The sequence below is a fragment of the Chelonia mydas genome, chromosome 17, assembly GCF_015237465.2.
Source record: "Chelonia mydas isolate rCheMyd1 chromosome 17, rCheMyd1.pri.v2, whole genome shotgun sequence".
Taxonomy (NCBI): Eukaryota; Metazoa; Chordata; order Testudines; family Cheloniidae; genus Chelonia; species Chelonia mydas.
The window spans coordinates 24700590-24721561 of record NC_051257.2 but is presented as its reverse complement, the minus strand read 5'-3'; the positions used below and the strand labels follow the sequence as shown (position 1 = coordinate 24721561).

Here is a 20972-nt window from a genome sequence, read left to right as displayed (position 1 = left end):
GCTGCCTAGCCATTCGGTCCCTAGTCTGTAGCGGTGCATTGGGTTCTTCCGTCCTAAGTGCAGGACCCTGCACTTATCCTTATTGAACCTCATCAGATTTCTTTTGGCCCAATCCTCCAATTTGTCTAGGTCCTTCTGTATCCTATCCCTCCCTTCCAGCGTATCTACCACTCCTCCCAGTTTAGTATCATCCGCAAATTTGCTGAGAGTGCAATCCACACCATCCTCCAGATCATTTATGAAGATATTGAACAAAACCGGCCCCAGGACCGACCCCTGGGGCACTCCACTTGACACCGGCTGCCAACTAGACATGGAGCCATTGATCACTACCCGTTGAGCCCGACAATCTAGCCAGCTTTCTACCCACCTTATAGTGCATTCATCCAGCCCATACTTCCTTAACTTGCTGACAAGAATGCTGTGGGAGACCGTGTCAAAAGCTTTGCTAAAGTCAAGAAACAATACATCCACTGCTTTCCCTTGAGGGAATGAGGGATCAGGGTGTGGGAGGGGCTCTGGGCTGGGGCAGGGGATTGGGGTGCAGGAGGGGGGTCAGGGCTCTGGGCTGGGGGTGCAGGCTTTGGGTTGGGGCCAGGGATGAGGAGTTTAGGGTACAGGAAGGGGTTCTGGGTTTGGGGGGGCTCAGGGCTGGGGATTGGGATGCGGGGTTGGGGCATGGACTTACCTCCAGTGGCTCCCGGTCATCAGCACAGTTGGGGTGCAGAGGCAGGCTTCCCTGAAGTAGCCAGTAGCAGGTCCAACTCCTCGGTGGAGGCATGCAAGCAGCTCCATGCGGCTTTCACCTGCAGACACCGCCCCCTCCCCACTCCTATTGGCTGGGAACCAGCCAATGGGAGTGCAGAGCCGATGCTCGGGGCAGGGGCAGTGCGCGGAGCTTCGTGGCCCCACTGCCTAGAAGCCAGACCCACTGCTGGCCACTTCTGGGGTGCAGCGCGGTGTCAGAACATGTAGGCACAAACCTGCCTTAGCTGGGCAGCACTGCCAACGGGAATTTTAATGTCCTGGTCGGCTGTGCCTACAAAAGCGACCCAGTGCCTTATCTGCCGTGACCCAGTACTGGCTTGTGACACCAACTTTGAAAATTGCTGTTCTAGAGTAGGACAGAGTGCTACACCAAGCAGGTGTGGGTTATGCTCAAGGCTGTGAGTCTGCCATGGAAGTCACGGATTCCGTCACTTTTGGGGACCTCCATGACGTCTGCAGTGGCCAGTGCGGCTGGCCTGGGGGCCGCCTGAGTAGCTTGGGCAGCATTGGGCCACTGAGTCCAAGCGGCAGGCAGGAGTTTGGGTTTGGGAGGGGACTCAGGGCTGGGGCAGGGATTGGGGCTCAGGAAGGGGTGAGGGCTCCGGACGGTGTTTACCTCTGGGGGCTCCCCGGAAGCGGGGACATGTCCCTCCCTCGGCTCCAAGGTGGAGGTGCGTCCAGGCGGCTCTGCGCGCTTCCTCTGCCCATAGATGCTGCCCCCACAGCTCCCATTGGCCCTGGTTCCCAGCCAATGGGATCTGCAGAGCCAGCGCTTGGGGCGGAGGCAGTGTGCGAAGCCTCCTGGCCACGCCTCCGCCTAGGAGCTGAGGAACATGTCGCCACTTCCGGGGAGCCATGCCGAGCCAGGTAGGGAGCCTGCCGGCCCCACCAAGCTCCTTCCCCCCAGCAGCAGCGGGGGTCCTGGGCCATGCGCTGCCACCCGGCCCTTCCACCCCCCAGCACCAGTGAGGGTCCCGGGCCACCCCTCCAAAGCACCCGCACCCCCCTGGGCTGTCCAGCCCCTCACCCCCTACGAGAGCACCCAAGATTTAGTTAAAACTATATAGTACAAATCATGGACAGGTCACGGGCTGTGAGTTTTTGTTTACTGCCCGTGACCTGTCCATGACTTTTACTAAAAATGCCCGTGACTAAAACATAGCTTTAGTTACACTGGTATCTACTGCAGCCTTTCAGCAGGGAGGGGGCATGCAAATGCTTCCCCCCATCCCAAGCATCTTGAGAGCTGGGAACCCTGGAATTCCCTGCTGGGAGGTTGAGTCAGATCCTGTGCCTAGATTTTAAAAAGGGACACTGTCAGCTGGGATTTTGTTTGGAAATGCCTAATTCTGATCGAGCCCCTTTACAGAGTGTCTGACATTTTTTTAAGAAATCATTTTGCAAAACATATTCCTAAGTGTTTTTGCTCCTTGATTATGTTCATTAGAATTTTTTCAGCAAGGGAGCCTCTGTCTTTGCAGGGGAAACTGAAAATGATTGGACGCAAAGTGTTGTGAAATGGACAAACTAAAATGAATGGGAATGAGAGAGAAATTGTTTTCTCTGCTGTTCTCTTTGACTGATAATCCTGGTACCTGCTTGTCACTCAAGTAGGCGTGAATTTTCAGACAGAGGCGACCTTCATGAAAGTGAAACATATTTTGAGTCAATAATAAATCCATGGCCGTCTAGGGTTTTGTTGGACAGGTCAGCTTCAGGCCACATTTCATCAGGATTAGTTGGTGCTTTGGACTCACCACTGATTTCCTTCCGCTTAATCCATCGGTTATTCTCTGGGTATTTATCCATACATCCTTCCCATTGGTGCCCTTCTCCATACACTGGACGTGCAAAGGACCCTCCATTTTCATCTGGGGAGGACGGAGTTTTACTGTCAGTTGCAATTAGCCTGGTAGTATAGTTGCGTTGGCAGAGTGTCTACACGCCTGTTGGAATGCATTCCTCATTTCTAGGCCATGGCAGGTTTGAACCTTCAAGGGTATGTTTAGTTGTTTGTACGTCAGCAACTGTAGCCACCCGGAGGTCAGTCAATGTCTTAGAGACCTCCAGGTCCGTGTGTGGCATGGAGCTCTCACTTTTACAGAACGCTATTGATTGAATTCATTGTTGCAACATATATTTAAACTTTATTATCACATCTCCAGGCACAAGTTTCAATTGAGTGTTATATTGGGTGGTTGGGTTTCATTATTTTGTACCTTCCTCATAAGCATTAAGCAGGGATCGTCAGTAAAAAGAAAATAATACTAATTAGGGTGTGTATTGCACCTGCTTTCCCTGTGATTGCAGGAGGAGAACATGGGCAGCTCATCCCACGCCATCTGTCATGAAGGCTGTCTACACTACAGACCTTCCAGTGGCGCAGCTGTTAAATCACCCCCAAAGAGCAGCGGTAGCTACGTCGGCGGGAGAGGGTCTCCTTCCAACATAGTGGTATCCACACCGGCACTTTTGTCAGTGACACGTTAGTCGGGGGTGTGTTTTTTTCCACACCCCTGACAGACAAAAGTTTTACTGACAAAAGTGCTAGTGTAACCATAGTCTTAGTCTTTGTGATTTGGTTTAGACATATCACAGAACATGGTTTTGGGTTGAGATTAGGCCAGGTCTCCTGGCCTTGCCCTGCTTTTTGATGAGATCTTTGGTTTAGTTTGTGCTTGTAGGCATAGTATCTTTGCCTTTACTAGAAGGAAAGTATTGTTTCTCTTTCCTGTTGATTCCTATTTACATATTTGTATGAAGTTTTTCTTCCAGTCGCTTTCTGAGGCCTCTCCTGAGCTGTGGGTCTCAACCTTTTTCATGCTGTGACCCCATGTTAAAAACAGAAGAGAATTTGGGGACTGCGACTGCGTTCTCGTCTGCTTGTAAAGAGAGGGAGGGTGGCTGCAACCTCCTAAAACCTGCTCACCACTCCTAAGCTGAACCTGTGCCCTTGAGCTTTTAGGCTGGGATTTTCAAAGGGGCGTAAAAGAGCGAGGTCTTCCACTGGAACCCTAGCCATTGTTTCCATAAGCAGAGATCTGTTCCTTTATGCTTTCACAGAAGGAAATCACTTATCACTCGTATTCAATGAAGGCAACATTTGCAATAGATATGCAGCTTGAAGCCTTCCTTGCAGGTCTGGCATGAGGACCCCACTTCAATTTTGTGTATCGCTACAAAGCAGCACCAGCAGTCGGTGCAGTTATTGTCCCTTGTGCTTTCTGCTGCCGAGACAGCATAATGTCTCTGCATTTTGAACTGGAGACATTCTGACCGTATGGTGCCCATGAATTCTGGTTTATTACATATTCTACCTTTTCAGAAGTGCTATGGTCAGAAGGGCCCATTCACATCCTCTAGTCTGACCTCCCGCATGACCCAGACTCATCCCAAGAATGCTGCATCCTTGCTGGAAACAAGCATAGTGGGAACATAATTATCTCTGTCTCCTTTCTTCTCCTCCCCACAACATGCTGTGCCTGGTAACTCAATTAGCCTCATTCATGGAGAGAAATAAACCAAACAGCAGTTTGGATATAACTTGCTGCATGGAGACTAAGCATGAGGAATTTCAGCACCAACTAATCTTTTTTCGGTTAGGCTGCTGCAGATGGGTGGTTACTCCAGAACTGCTGAAATGGGGCTCCATGGATCTGCAGGCCCGGAGGGACCCCTGTGATCATAATCTGACCTTCTGCATACCGGAGGCCCAAGAACATCACCAGTGTTGAGAGAACATTCGAGACGCTGTGAAACCGGACACCTGTCACTCCATAGTCACACTGGGATTTTCTTATATTAGGGCGTATAAAATAAAAAAAACTAGCAGGCTTAAATAGTCTGAAGAATCCCAGCTAATGAGCTAAGCATAGGGCAAATCCAGGAGGGGCTGTGGATATGTGTGGGATAGGAGGAATGTTCGTCCACCGGTGAGGGTACTAGCCTAGGACTTGAGACACCTCGGTTCAATTCCCTGCTCTGCCACAGACTTCCTGTGTGACTATGGGCAAGTCACCTAGCCTTTCTGTGCCTCCGTTTCCCATCTGTACAATGGGGTAATAGCACCTCTCTACCTCCCAGGGGAGTTGTTCAGGTAAATACATGAAAGAGTGAGGTACTCAGATACTATGGTGATGGGACCATAGAAGTACCTAAGACAGACAGATAAGAAAAACATCGACCAGCAGATGGTGTGTTTCTGCTCCTGCTGCTGGCTGCCTTTGTTTGAGGGCCAAATTTGCTGAGCCCTGCCTGGAGAGTGGAGGAGCAATGTGGTATGCACACATGCACTAGCATCGGGACATGCTTCTTGCTGTGATTTCCAGACTCCTGCAGCCCTCATTTCTGAGGCAGGATGTTTCTGCACATGGCCATGTTCTTTTGGCTAAAGCGGCACTGGAGGGAGACAGCTCAGAGGCATTTCTATGTTAATTCATCAAGCAAACAAACAAAATGGCCTTAACAAAGATCTTGAAACCACTGAATTACAGGCAATGGGGATTAATGAAAAATTAAGGGAAAACACTGCAATGATCCTGTATAGCGGGTGGCTGTGAGCTAGAGATTATTCAGAAAGAAATGGCCTTCCAATTAGCATATTCCCATATAATTTGCTGTTTAATTGTAAAGGCTTGATCCTGCCTTTCAATAAGTGAGAGTTTATTGCTCTGTGCCATAGATAATCAGCTACTTTGCATGTGTCTGAGAGCAGGAACAAGTCCTTAAAGCTTCATTTTCAGTGTGATTGACACAGCTGTTTTTAGAAGGCTCCTGGTGGCCCCTTCACTGGCTCAGTGACCAATCCAGCCCACTAGAATTATTATACCGCCAGCTGAGAGCTGCTCCACTTGGGGTGGGTCTGGCTGTTGATGCTGGCTCCTGCAGTGTATCTGACAATTTAGTAGGCTAAAATCCAGTAATGGAGCAGCTGTCTTTAATTCTACCTGACACGGCCATCTCGCCGGAAAAATTCATACAATCTTTGTAACTTGTTGGTCTGATCTTTCAGTGACCTGGGATAGATGTCGTTGATTTCAATTTCTGTTCTATGATCAGTGGCTCACAATGAATCAACCAATCAGATTTCAAGACTGTAACTCAAAAGGACACTTGAACCATTGAAATCTCATCATAAAGTCTGACCTTTGGTGGATAGGTCACAGGTCAGGTTAGGATGATTTTCCTCTGTGACTTAGCAGCCCATGATACGGGAATGTACAGGACACTTCAAGATTCTGGCTAAATGGGAAAATGGAAATCAATTGTCAGTCCTCAGTCTGTCACAGTCTGCATCTGCAGTGTATTTGACAGGGATATCTATTGTTGCCTGGTCTTCCTTGAGTCATCATAAATAGAAGCTAAAGATGGAAACTTCCCATTAACTCCCCCCTGTTCCCCCATCCAGTATATCACACTAGGCCAAGGCAGCAGTGCTCCTTCCAGCATATTTACTAGTGCATTGAAAGACTCCAGTCTCTTCCCTGGGGAGCCAATCCTACAGCCAGATCCAGCTCAGCCTCCAGACCCTTCTCTGAATACTCAGCCCATATTTTCCCTTTTCTCTTTCCATCCCATTGCTCTGACTTAGTCCCTTGTGTGCCAAAGGGAATTGCTCCTTTCCCTCTTTGGCGTTCTCTGTCATTTATCTCGAGAGTGTTGTGTGTCTCAAGTTCCCTTCGCCCTCAGGCTGTGTATGTTTAGCTGTTCTAATCTCTCCTCACAAATCAAGACCCTCACACCTTTTCTGAATGCCTTCTGATTTGTCCATGTGGTGACCAGGACTCATTACTTCAGATGTGGCTGGACCACAGCTATAGAGTGACTCTCTCTTGCTTGATTACATGGCGCATCTGTTCCAAATCTCCACTGGCCTGCTTTGTCTCCATATTCCATTGCAAACCCCAGTCTAATTTGCTCTCCACTGTCACCTCTAGGGCTCTGTCAACATTACTCTCCAGACTTCTCTCCAACTGGTGCTCTCGATCATTTTAGGAATATAGGAACTGCCAGACTGGATCAGATCCGAGGTTCATCTGGACCTGAAGCATGCCTTGGGTAGTGGCCAGCCCCAGGTGCTTCAGAGCAAGGAGTAAGAACCACACAATAGTAGATGTGGGGACAATCTACCTTTCTAATAGAGATTGTTTTAAATGTGGAAGCATGAGGTTCAATATCCTTTCTATTATTTTACTTCCATATCCAGGGCTTCACTAGGATTTGAACCCAAGGCCTCCGGCACTAAGCGAGAAGCCTCCCTGGGCCAACAGACCAGCTATATTCCCTATTATTATTCTCCAGTTTTATTAAGTGAATCTCACTTTATTGTTTCTTGCCCATGTTTCTAACCTCTCTTGGCCTCTCTCTGTCCTGATTAGTGTTTGCAATGGCTCCCAGGCTGGCGTTACCTGCCAGTTTCATGAATGTGTTGTTTACTGTCTCTTGCAGATCCCAAATGAAGTTGTTAGATGAGGCCTGTCTGGATGCTGAACTCTTGCAGTGCCCCACTAAACTGCTCTTTCTCCCAGCACTGCAATTTTTTATCCTTTATCTCTTACAATCTTGTAGTCAGTTGTCAGTGCACACGTGGATTCCTCTCCAAGCCAGTTTAAATTAGTGTCAATTAAGATTCTTTAAGAAAGATCAAATGCTTAACAGAAATCAAAATATAGTCTCTGCTCTGTCTCCTTTTCATCTAGTGATTTTGTGATTTTGTCAAACGAAGCTATCAGGGTTGTCTGGCAAGATTTATTCCTTATAGACTTCCTGTGCTGCCCGTTGCTTGTGGTTCCATTCCCCTCTAGGTGTCAGTGAACAGGTGTCTCGCTGAATATTACAGTGCTGATCTACAGATGAAGTTAGGTTTGCAAGGTGGGCTCAGCCCAGATCACTCTTTTCTCCTTCTTGGCAAATGATTTGTCTCCATCTAGTCATCTGGTATCTCCCAAGTTATCTGTGATGTCACAGAGATGGTGAGTTACATTCCATAGCTAACTCCCTTGATACATGAGGACTGGTTGGTTTGTTTATGTTCACATTTTCCAGGTTGTCTCCTGCTGCCCTATAGCAATAATTCCTTTTTCAGGGTCCTTCCATCCTACCTTATTAATGGTTCACATTTTGGTCTATATTTGCCTTGATGATAGATATAGTCCAGGCCTTGGATGGGAGATTTTGTATGCTGTCTCGTCTCACCTTTCCTCTCAGTATGGAGATCAGAGCACTCAGTCTGTTTCTTCATGTTACTGGGATGTTCAGATGACTGCAGGAATGAATATTTCGAAGTAGCTTCATCTTGCGCCATTAGATCTGATTGTTTCCACACTGAGTTGAGTCTTCACTGGTTTCTTAAAACTAGGCATTCTTCCACTCCTCCCCATGTTACTTCTGCCCACAGAGGGAGCTTTGATGTGATGCATCTAATGGATCATTATCAAAGCACTGGTGACAGAAGTTAGCAATACTTTGGCTATAGAGCCAAACAGCTGAACTGGATCATTCTTGGCTGCATGTGTAGTAACATGTCATTACCTGACAAGTATTAAACTGCCAGCAGGAAAAACATTCCTGGAGGATGCTCGAAAGATGTGGATGCTCTATAGCAGCAGCAGCTGCCACGTTTTGGGCCCTTCAGAGTCTGTGGGGACATTGTGACGTCAAGCTTGAGCCCAAGTTGTGGTGCTATAGACCCACAGTTGTACCCGCTGTGCTGTATGGAAGTGAACCGTGGGTGGCAAGAGAGGCTGAAGAACACTGGATTGACCTTTTCAGTTTTCATCGTCTCTGTCAGCTCCTCCATATCAAGTGGCAGGACAAGATGAGAAATGAGGATATTTAAAGCCAAACCCAGCAATTGCCTCAGTCAGCACCAGTTTGATTTCAATGGCTTTTTTGGTGTGGATATATTATAAGACCAGAAGACCAACAAATTCCGAAGTGTGTGTACCAAGGAATGCTGCTACATGGCCAGCGATCACATGGGTGCTAAAACGTTTTGGTGGTACGACGAGCTTCCCAGTGATGGACATAAAGTGTACAATCAATATTGTACCATAAGCATCTTGCCAGAGATTGATGTGGATGGTGCTTGATTTGCAAGGAGGGCACATCCCTTTAGGATTTGCTGTGAAGATGATAAGGGTGCCGCATTAGTCAGGGCAGGGGAATGTCACATTCTTTGCTGGCATGGTCATTTTAAGAAGCTTTTGTTGCTTCTCCAGAGTGACTTGGTTTGATAGGCGCTTTGTCTGGACCGTACATTGTTTGTTTGTGTCTGGTATTGGAACACTTTCTTTCCTTCTTATTTTTACCCCAGACCTGGGAGCTGTGAATTGTACACTCTCTTCTACTGATTGGACTGCTCTGACGTGGACTAAATGGGGTGGGGTGGCGTAGAGTGTCTGCCCTTTCTCTATCCTTGTTAACTCATGAAACATGGACTCATTTTCTAAACAGTACCGTTTCTGAAAATCCACAGTCAATGAAAAGGAAAGGCCTGTGTGTCAGGGAGGATGGTCAGAGCAGGAACGCTTGGCTCCTACTGCTAGCACAAAGGTTTGGTGTCCTTCCCCAGTGCCTCTGATCATGGGGTCTGAGCCAAAACCCCCTGATGTCAATGGGAGTCTTTTCACTAAATGTAGGAAGCTTTGAATCAGGCCTATGGAGCCCCTGTGGTGCCCTCTAGTAATGTCCCATTACCGCCACCCCAGGACTCCTGTGAGGGGAAGCTAATCCAAAGCCCATTCTCTGTAGTAAAAAGGAAAGGAAATAACAGGGATGACAGAATCTGACAGAGCTGAAATAAAAGGTAATAAAGCACCAAACCCGGTAAATAAGCTCAAACACCTTATACTCTCTATGCAGCATACACAGATAACTCTGGTAACACAGCGCAGGTGATCCTGGGATCAGCTCTAAGACTTTCAAGTTGTCTCGTTGGGCGTTGTGGAGTCTTTTAGGTATGTTGCTACTCCCCCATCGTTCTGACCTAATCTGTCCTTCATGCATCATTTGTAGCCAGGGATTTCAGGACCTTATCGATTTTTGTTCTTGTTGTCATTTCACTCTATTTCAGTAGTGCCGTTTCTGGCAAGCTCCTCTTCTGTTGCCAGGTGGTCTCCTGCACCTGGTTTGGCTTTCAAGCTTCTCACACTGGTGTCTAGTCACTTACAATTTTACTCTTGGTTATGGGCCTGTCCTTATTCAGTTATCCTGTTACTTTTCTGGCTTGTTGCTCCATGAGCTCTTCCTGTTTCTCCACCAGTCCGGCACTTCTCTCTTGTCCTTCACTGGATGCCAAGAGACCCATGTGTGACTGACCCCCCTAACAGGGACGGAGATGTCACCTGAGTGCCTTGCAGCACCTGGCAGCTTTTCCTCCTGCTCTTAGTTCAAATAAACCCAGTCAGTTCTCTGTGCCCATTCCTCTTGAACAGCCGCAACCCCTCCCCAAAGTTCCCCAGTGTCTACGAAACTTAAATCCTTTCCCTTTATGTCGCCTTCTACTTTCTGTACTCAGACTCTGACGTTCCCCTGCCTAGCTGGTATTGCATGGGGTGCAAGCAGCATTTCAGAGTAAGCTACTGAAGAAGCCCTGGACCTAGGCCCTCTGCTAGCAATCTAACCTGAGCTTCCAGGACCTCACTCTTACTGGTACCGATGATTTAGGAAGCTGTATGTGCCATGACCACAGGCTCCTCTGCTAGGCAAGTCACTGAACGAGTTGCCAGTTGCTCAGCAGTTGATATTTCCAATGATTGAATCCCCTTTCACCAGAGCCTGTCTGCACCTTATCACTGGATCCCCACCTCCCGGAGGGTCTGCGTTGGTGCATGAGGATTGATCGCTAACCAACTGAGCTAGCAGCCTACTTGCCTGCAGTCCAAAGTGCCCTGTGCTCCTTCCATCAGTTTTCTCGCTGTCGGGGGGCCCCTCTTGGCTCTCTTCGAATGTCTCCTCTTACCCTGGGGTGGTGCAGTGTGTCCTGTTGCCCAGTGTCATGTGATTGCAGTGAAAGGTAAATCAGTGGGCCGATTCTAAGCGAGTGAAAGCACCGATTCAGAGTGGAAGCCCCATCTTCCCTGTTGTGGTGCAGTGCTGTCACTGCTGTGCTGCTGGCATTCTTCACATGGTGAGAGCAACATGTGGCCAGCTAGGACGAAGGACTCTCTGTTATCGGGGGAAGCGGGGAGAGTTTAACTTTGTTTGTTAGACTCATTCAGAATCACGATTTCAGCAGCAAATGGTGGCCTGGCAGCAGGGGGTGAGGGTACAGCTGGGAACACAGACGCTGTCATCTGGTGCAAACGCTTCAAACAAGAGCTCAGAGGGAGCAAGAGGGCTGGGGGCTGCCTGGGCCCCTCGCAGTGCGAAGGGGCAGATCCCTGGCAGGAGTTTTGGCACTGTGGGTGATTCAAAATGAAATGACAAGAAGGGAGGAGAAACAGAGACATCAAGGGAAGAAGCTGAGTTTATTGGAGGCTTTGCATCTAAAATCTACTTGCCTGTGTGCTGGGTGGGGCATGGTACCTAGAGGTCACTGTTCTCCCCTCGACAATTCTCTGTGATTCTGCTGCAGCCTGGTAGCATCCTAATGCAATAAGAAATGTGACCCCTTCCCCTCCCCTCGGCTCATCCCCTTGTAAATGCTGCCGAGACCACTGATATTTGTAAACATAGAATTGTTGGCCACAGTCACATGGTGTGAAGCCAGTTTCTCTTTAGTAATTTGCGTTCATACTGAGTAAGATCGAGTGTGTTACTGTAGTTCAGATGCTTCTGTGGAATTAATGGGGGGCATCCACAGAGAGCCAGGGGGCTGCCCGGAATATAATTGTGCTTTTAGCAATTTAACTAGTTCATCCCAGTGATGCATGTTTTCTCAGCATCTAGCGGCATCAGACATTACTGCAGATCTTCCTAGGCTGTCTCGAGGAGCGAGTGACAAAGCAACTCCTTGGCATCTGTAGTATTGACTGATTTTTCCCGCTCCATGGGAATTGCATATAAGTCCAGGTAGTTCAGGTTTGTAATATCTTTGTGAGGCTGTTAGCCCTTTCTACCTCCTTTCCTACAGAGGGAAGCTGGGATTGGAAGGCATCTAGTATTAATATTACAGTGTGTGGCCGCGAAGCAGGAATGGAGCAAACATGAGAGATCCATGTAAAAACCCAACCAGTAAATAGCCTAAACTCTGGCTCTTGTTTCTAAAATGTGTAAGAGAAATGAGGAAAAGGCAAGTGAAATTCTACGTGCAGTAGTTATGTCCTTATCCATGAGGACCCACTGACCTTGTACGCTGTAGACTTGATGGTGGCTCTGGCCATGGAGGAGTGGGCACACCATGGCAGAGCTGAGGAGGTAGGTTGGCATTTACATCCTGCCCAGCCTCTCCGCTCGGCTTGCTAGTGTGCATGGCATCAGGAGGCTGTACGGGGCTCCGGACACACAGAATGTAAATGCAAAATAGGGTTTATTTGTGCAGCATTCTTTCTGCCTGATCTGGAGAAAAATGTGCTCCACAAGCATTCCCTGCTCTCAGTGAGAGAAGAGCCCTTTGGGATTGGATTCCGTTCTTGCATCATGCCATAGACGTGCCAGTGTTAGTTCAGGGCTGTATGCTTGAGCTTCTGCATCTGAGAACTGCCTGCTCCTGAAGGTCCTGAGCTTCAGCAAAGCTCCCAGGGAATGAGGGACAGCTCACCTAATAGTCTAAACACTATTTGTGACGTTCCCCTCTGGTGTTATCTAGACCAGCGATCTGCTAGGTCACTCCAATCCTTGACTCTGGAGCCAGACTGACCCTGCTCTGCTATGAGAACCCCCACTCCTGGGCTGTTCACGGACAGCCTCTGACATGTAAACTGCTCCCAGCTACTTGCAAGCGAATGACACTAGCCAATATCTCTGGTCCCAGGCACAAGCCTAGGAACCTCCGTCTTGCAGTGTCCAGTTATGTCCCCGGACGCTGCAAGCTAATATGAGTTCGTCAACTTAACAAAGAAATTGATATGTACCAGGCTTTTTCTCCCCAGGGGAGTCTCTGACACGCTTCAAACCAAACGCACTGCTTCAGATAGAATAAACAAACAGATTTATTAACTAGGGTAGGGATAGGGTCCAGAGTGACCTAGACAAATTGGAGGATTGGGCCAGAAGAAATCTGATGAGGTTCAAAAAGGACAAGTGCAGAGTCCTGCACTTAGGAAGAAAGAATCCCATGCACCGCTACAGACTAGGGACCGAATGGCTCGGCAGCAGTTCTGCAGAAAAGGACCTAGGGATTACAGTGGACGAGAAGCTGGATATGAGTCAGCAGTGTGCCCTTGTTGCCAAGAAGGCCAAGGGCTGTATTAGTAGGTGCATTGCCAGCAGATCGAGGGAAGTGATTATTCCCCTCTATTCGGAACTGGTCAGGCCACACCTGGAGTATTGCGTCCAGTTTTGGCCCCCCCCCCCCCCCGCTACAGAAAGGATGTGGACAAATTGTAGAGAGTCCAGCGGAGGGCAACAAAAATGATCAGGGGGCTGGGGCACATGACGTATGAGGAGAGGCTGAGGGAACTGGAGTTATTTAGTCTGCAGAAAAGAAGAATGTGGGGGGGGATTTGATAGCAGCCTTCAACTGCCTGAAGGGGGGTTCCAAAGAGGATGGAGCTCAACGGCTCTCAGTGGTGGCAGACGACAGAATAAGAAGCAATGGTCTCAAGTTGCAGTGGGGGAGGTCTAGGCTGGATATTAGGAATCACTAGGAGGGTGGTGAAGCACTGGAATGGGTTACCTAGGTAGGTGGTGGAATCTCCTTCCTTTGACGTTTTTAAGGTCAGGCTTGACAAAGCCCTGGCTGGGATGATTTAGTTGGAGATTGGTCCTGCTCTGAGCAGGGGATTGGACTAGATGACCTCCTGAGGTCTCTTCCAACCCTAGTATTCTATGATTCTGTGAAGGTAGATTTTAAGTGATTATAACTCAAAGCATAAAAAGTCAGGTTTGGTCAAATGAAATAAAAGCAAAACGCATTCTAAGCTGATCTTAACACTTTCAATGCCCTTATGAACTTAGATGTTTCTCACCACAGGCTGGTTGCCCTTCAACCAGGCTCTCCCCTTTGATCAGCGCTTCAGTCGCTTGGTGGTGGTGTCTGTAGGTGTAGGTGGAAGAGAGAGGAAGGGCATGGCAAAAGTCTCTCCCTTTTATCATGTCCTTTCTTCCCTCTTGGCTTTGCTCCCCACCTCCCTTCAGAGTCAGGTGAGCATTACTGAGTCTCTCCAAGCAAGGTTGAGCAATTCCCCTGGCGTGGCCTTATGCAGGTGAGTCATTGCATTGTAGCTCCCTTGCTGGACAATGGCTGTGGATGGTTGTTTCACACCCCACCTGGGCATTGGTCACTTTCCTTGATGTTGCATCTAGGGAGCTAATATCTGGCTGATTCCCCAACTTACAGCATGTTTTAGTGACAACCATACTACACAATTCTCAACTTCATATGCGTTAATGATGCACATCTATGGATAGAGAAATGACTTTCAGCAGATCATAACCTTTCCCCTGATACATTACAAGGGATGCTTTATACGTAAGGTCACGATTATATGAAAATGAGGAATATGGGGGTTACAGCACGCTCCCTCAAGGTATAGAATGTCACACTATTACAGCAGTAACTCAGGGATTATTGCCATTTTAGCAAACCTCCATCTCCCCTAAGAGTGGTCACAGTCAGAAACTAATACTTCCTGTCCCATGTTTGTTCTCCTTCAGAGATGTCCTTAAGAGGTTTGCTTGGTTCACCCATTGATTTTTCTCATCACCAGCTTTGTGGGCTCAGCCTGGTATGTGATCAGTCTATCTGTGTTCTTTCTGTTTCAGATGCCCCATCTGTAATCAATGTGCTGGAATCTGAAACGCTGGTAGTGCTGTTGGTGCATATGGCAGAATCCTGGCTCAGCTCACTCCCTGCAGCCAGTTGGGCTCAGCAGTGCTAAGAGTTGAGGGCCTCAGGGAGTTGACTTACAGGGAGCTCTGCGGGGCCCATGCTCTCCGAAAAGCCGTCTAAGCATTTTATTTAGTCAGTAGTGACCAGAACTAACTGACGTGGAGAAAAAAATACGCACAGGAACAAGTTGCATAGGTCTGACCATACCTGCATGTTAAGCGAGTCCAGCTGATTGTAAAACTAAATGGGAGCATTGTCTAACTTGTATTACCAGTAGGGCTATATGAATGGACTGGAGTATCCTGGGGCTGTCTCAGAGTAACAGCCGTGTTAGTCTGTATTCGCAAAAAGAAAAGGAGTACTTGTGGCACCTTAGAGACTAACCAATTTATTTGAGCATGAGCTTTCGTGAGATGAAGTGAGCTGTAGCTCACGAAAGCTCATGCTCAAATAAATGGGTTAGTCTCTAAGGTGCCACAAGTACTCCTTTTCTTTCTGGGGCTGTCTGTATCCCGAAGAAGAACTCTGTAGCTCAAAATCTTCTCTCTTTCACCAACAAAAGTTGGTCCAATAAGAGGTCTTACCTCACCCGCCTCGTCTCTCTCATGGTTTATTTATTACTGGCTTTTCTTGCCTTAGGGGAGCCCTTTGTGGGTCCAGAATAACATCAGATCCATCTCTTCATGGTATTTCTGCGGGAAAACTGAGGCATCCAGCCTTCAAATAAAAATAACTAAATAAAGCCATGGAAAAATATCAACACAAATGCCTATAAACCCAGATAGTACTGCAGGAATCTGTGCACACTCCTAGGGAATATTGATACTAACATTCTGTACGTCTAGAATCAGTAAAATGATGAGCCACTGAAGTAAAACAAAAACGGCCTACATCTGATGCAGTTGGTTGTGGAATTCTAGGGATGTGTCTCCTTCGGCAGGGTGAGGTTTGCTCTGTGCCATGGGCCAATCGTGTTTTCTGTAGCCATTGCAGTTGGGAGATCTGCAGTGAAGTATAAACTCATTGTGCAGACTCCCATACATAGGGTCTGTAATATTTAAGACTCCAAGCACAGCGTCTGAAGTTGTGCTGTCAATTTACCAATACATTTGTTTTTAAAAAATTGCTTGTAGTTGTCAGGAGCTTGTGCAAAATTAATGTTGCGTCCAAAAGGATTCCTCCGGGTCCGCAGCTCCAGTATCTAGAGGCTGAGGATCTCCGATAGAGGCAAAGCCTGTACCTGACACAGCCAGTGCTCTTTTAGTAGCTCTTCCCCTGTGGCCCCTTAGACTCTCCTGGCCCAATTGTGTCTCAGCCCTGGTCTACACTATGGGGTTAGGTCGAATTTAGCTGCGTTAGCTCGATTTAGAAATGACTGCTTCCACACAACCAACCCCGTTCCATCAACCTAAAGGGCTCTTAAAATCGACTTCTGTACTCGTCCCCGACGAGGAGAGTAGCGCAAAAATCGACCTTGCTGGGTCGAATTTGGGGTAGTGCAGATGCAAATTGACGGTACTGGCCTCTGGGAGCTATCCCAGAGTGCTCCATTGTGACCGCTCTGGACAGCACTTTGAACTCCGATGCACTAGCCAGGTACACAGGAAAAGCCCTGGGAACTTTTGAATTTCATTTCCTGTTTGGTCAGCGTGGTGAACTCAGCAACACAGGTGACCACGCAGTCCCCCCAGAATCATAGAGTGTAGGATGTTTCTAGGCTCCCCCCATCATCTCCGTCCCTGAGGTTATCGCAGATTAGAAGGCGAAAAAAACACACTCACGATGACATGTTTTCCGAGCTCATGCAGTCCTCCCGCACTGATAGGGCACAGCTTAATGCATGGAGGTATTCAGTGGCAGAGGCCAGGAAAGCATTAAGTGAGCGTGAAGAGCAGAGGCAGGACGCGATGCTGAGGCTAATGGGGGAGCAAACGGACATGATGAAGCGTCTGTTGCGGGAGCAAACGGACATGATGAAGCATCTGTTGGAGGTGTAGGAAAGCCAACAAGAGCACAGACCCCCGCTGCATCCATTGTATAACCGCCTACCCTCCTCCCCATGTTCCATAGCCTCCTCACCCAGAGGCCCAAGAACGTGGGGGCGGAGGGGAGGGAAGGCTCCGGGCACCCAGCCACTCCACTCCAGAGGATGGCTCAAGCAACAGAAGGCTGTCATTCAAACAGTTTGATTTTTAGTGTGGCTACAATAAGCAATGTGGCCTTATCCTTCCCTCCTCCCCCACCACACCCAGGCTACCTTGTCCGTTATATCTCATTTTTTTTAATTAATAAAGAAAGAATGCATGGTTTCAAAACAATAGTTACTTTATTTCAAAAGGGGGGAGGGTGGTTGGCTTGCAGGGAATTAAAATCAACAAAGGGGGTGGGTTTGCAGCAAGGAGAAACACACACAACTGTCACACCGAAGCCTGGCCAGTCATGAAACAGGTTTTCAAAGCCTCTCTGATGCGCAGTGCGCCTTGTTGTGCTCTTCTAATTGCCCTGGTGTCTGGCTGCTCAAAATTGGACGCCTGACGATTTGCATCAACCTCCCACCCTGCCATAAATGCCCTTACTCTCACAGATATTATGGAGCACACAGCAAGCAGCAATAACAATGGGAATATTGGTTGCGCTGAGGTCTGACCAACAGCACCAGCGAGCTTTTAAACGTCCAAAGGCACATTCTACCTCCATTCTGCACTTGCTCAGCCTATAGTTGAACTGCTCCTTACTACTGTCCAGGCTTCATGAACCATGGGAGCAAGGGGTAGGCGCGACCGCGCGGTGCTGCTGGCTGGGAGAGCAGCCTGAGGCAGAAGCCTCCAGCTTGCAGGAGAGCAGAATTGCAGCGGAAGCGGTGGAACCATACACCATACCTTGGAGGTTGCTAGGAGCTAGGCAGGGAAGACGTTCCCAGAACCCCCAGCCAAGCTACATGTCCGATGAGGACGGCTACCGGTCCTACTGCACCGTTTGCTGCAGAGTTGCAACGGAAGTGGTGGAGCTGTACACCATGGACGAGGACGTCTAGCAGTCCTACTGCACTGTCTGCTGCGAAGGCATCCAGGAGCAGCTGCTGTGTAGCAATGCCAGCTGCTGCAGGTGCTTCTATGTAGAATGCCTGGAAGTCCTGGTAGGGCAAGGTACCTCGGCCAACGCAAAAGAGCAAGAGCCCTGGAGCTGTTACATGTGTCAACCACAGAAGTGCTATGGGGTGTTACAGCGCTGACCGGACTGGAATGTACAGCTGCAAGACTTCTTCACCAGTGACAAAGGACAAGAATATCTAAAAATCTAAAAAAGCTCACACATTTCCCAGAGTCATAGAATCATAGAATATCAGGTTTGGAAGGGACCTCAGGAAGTCATCTAGTCCAACCCCCTGCTCAAAGTAGGACCAATCCCCAACTAAATCATCCCAGCCAGGGCTTTGTCAAGCCTGACCTTAAAAACGTCTAAGGAAGGAGATTCCACCGCCTCCCTAGGTAACGCATTCCAGTGTTTCACCACCCTCCTAGTGAAAAAGTTTTTCCTAATATCCAACTTAAACCTCCCCCACTGCAACTTGAGACCATTACTCCTCGTTCTGTCATCTGCTACCACTGAGAACAGTCTAGATCCATCCTCTTTGGAACCCCCTTTCAGGTAGTTGAAAGCAGCTATCAAATCCCCCCTCATTCTTCTCTTCCTCAGACTAAACAATCCCAGTTCCCTCAGCCTTTCCTCATAAGTCATGTGTTCCAGTCCCCTAATCATTTTTGTTGCCCTCCGCTGGACGTTTTCCAGTTTTTCCACATCCTTCTTGTAGTGTGGGGCCCAAAACTGGACACAGTACTCCAGATGAGGCCTCACCAATGTCGAATAGAGGGAAATGATCACGTCCCTCAATTTGCTGGGAGTGCCCCTACTTATACATCCCAAAATGCCATTGGCTTTCTTGGCTACAAGGGCACACTGTTGACTCATATCCAGCTTCTCGTCCACTGTAACCCCTAGGTCCTTTTCTGCAGAACTGCTGCCTAGCCATTCGGTCCCTAGTTTGTTGCAGTGCATGGGATTCTTCCGTCCTAAGTGCAAGAGTCTGCACTTGTCCTTGTTGAACCTCATCAGATTTCTTTTGGCCCAAGCCTCTAATTTGTCTAGGTCCCTCTGTATCCTATCCCTACCCTCCAGCTTATCTACCTCTCCTCCCAGTTTAGTGTCATCTGCAAACTTGCTGAGGGTGCAATGCACACCATCCTCCAAATCATTAATGAAGATATTGAACAAAACCGGACCGAGGACCGACCCTTGGGGCACTCCACTTGATACCAGCTGCCAACTAGACTTGATAACAGAATGTCAAGGATTGCATTGGCTACTTGGATCACAGCAGCCCCCACAGTAGACTTGCCCATAACAGCAGCGGTGACGGTGAGCTGAGGCAAAGAATAAAGAAATGCCATCTCAGCTTGCAAAGGGTTTCAAAGAGGGGAGGTTCTTTTTGTACCTGAATAAATTCAGAGCTCTCAGGTGTTGTGGATTTTGTAGGTTGTTCGGTGTGTTAGCTGAATTGGGCTTCCTGTTACACAGTGCAGCCCTGTCAAGCAGTGTTCTGTGGATATGAGCCAGAGCAAGAGAGTGACCGTCTCCTCTGGGATACCCTGACTATTCAGAAAGATGCTCTGAGCTGGGAGTGAGACCATGCATTCTGATCTCACCGTCACTGACTGTTCTTTATATTTCTATACACTTTAGACACCCTAAAATTGAGCAAAGGCTCGCACTCTACCTTAGAAGGCAGTCGAGTATCATACCCCCATTTTACAAATAAGTTAACAGAAGTTGCACAAGGCACCTCTTGGCAGAGCTGGGATTGGAATCAGACCGCAGGTATTTGAGATCCAGGTCTGCGCTGCTCAGCCTCTCAATATGAATGTGCCAAACCTCTGGGCTTGACTTTTCTGTCTGTAACCAGTTCTGTGATCACTCTCTTCACCCAGAGCCAGGACGATATCCCAGGACTCCTGATCTCCCCCATTCTACTGCTGATTAGCGAATAGTTTTGTTGTCCACTGGCAAAATGTGTGGCATGCCCCCTCTTCTAGTTAGTCCACCTAGAAGATAACAGCTAAGCCTTCCTCCCAAGTGGAAGAGATCTGTTCTGAGAGCCTGAAGGTCCAAGATTCACCCCCTGCTGATGACAATGTCTCGGGTTCCTATGGTTGCACAAGACAGAATTTAATTTTCAAGTTTTCTTTGTATTTAATTCACAGTGAGAAAAATCCTTACCAGGTTCTCTCTAATTAAAAATGTAGTCTGTTAGTTGTGGCTTAACGTGCAACAACCCAGCTATTCCCCTTTTGGTCACTTGTCACGCATTTGGATTGTTAGTGTCATATACTGGCAGGCTTGCAGATTGAGAGGTATGAGTAAAGTGACGATTGCAGAATCTTTTAATAGAGTGAGAAAGAGGTGAAAGAAGATACAGGCTGCAGGTGGTTCAAGGGAGAATATGGACTGGAGGCAGCCATAGCATTTTGTATCTTTGATCTTCACAAATGATAAAGTAGTAAATTTTGAATAGTGCTCGGAGGAGAGAAGGATGGAGTGAGACGTGCTGGGGTGCCAGCGATGGAGAAATTCATTCACAACAGGTGCTAGCACTCTGAATGATGATAAATGAGAAACTGGGTCTTCACACTGTGGAAGGAGGTATGGTAGACCTTGATCTGTGATTTCTACTTATCCGAATATGCCAGTATCTCTCCAGACTTCAACTGGTTTCAAGTTCGCTAAGAACTCAAAGAAGAAGAAAAAGGAAGAGACAGACAACAGATTTCATAGGATGAAAGGAGGGAATTGGATTAAACCACATTAGTTTATTATTTGCGTATTTGCACGGATATTATGGTGATGAGTGTCATCTAAGTACATAGATAAGTAGTAAGTGTTTATGGTGAGTGGGTGGTGGGAGGAGGTATCAGACTGTAGGGAGAAGTTAATGATCAATGCATTGAAAAGACAAAATTATAGGTATCAACAAATGAGTTACTGAAGGAACTAAGATCAGGTTAGCAGGGGAGGACTCAAGCAGATGTATTTATTATTTTAGTGTATTCATGTGATCGTTAGAGAAGGGTGACTTTTCCCCATTCATCTCAGGGCAGGATTAATTTTGCAGCCCAATGGCAGTGATGTAAATATCAGCATTGTTACTTATGTGACTGATGATTGTCTTGTTAGATACAGCCAGCTACTCTGGCAGAGCTTGACAAGAAACCGCACC

At 47.8% G+C, this 20972-nt stretch overlaps 1 protein-coding gene and 1 long non-coding RNA gene across 4 annotated transcripts in view; one reads left to right on the top strand and one right to left on the bottom strand.

Moving 5' to 3' along the window:
• The window catches only part of STX1A (syntaxin 1A), a 329962-nt gene that overhangs the window by 137668 nt on the left and 171322 nt on the right, over positions 1-20972 (top strand). The gene's annotated exons all lie outside the window — the stretch shown is intronic.
• LOC122463180 lies at positions 889-19693 on the bottom strand. Its single transcript, XR_006286304.1, has 3 exons — positions 19683-19693; positions 19411-19413; positions 889-1039 (listed from the first exon to the last, which is right to left on the bottom strand). It is a non-coding gene; the product is annotated as an uncharacterized LOC122463180 (long non-coding RNA).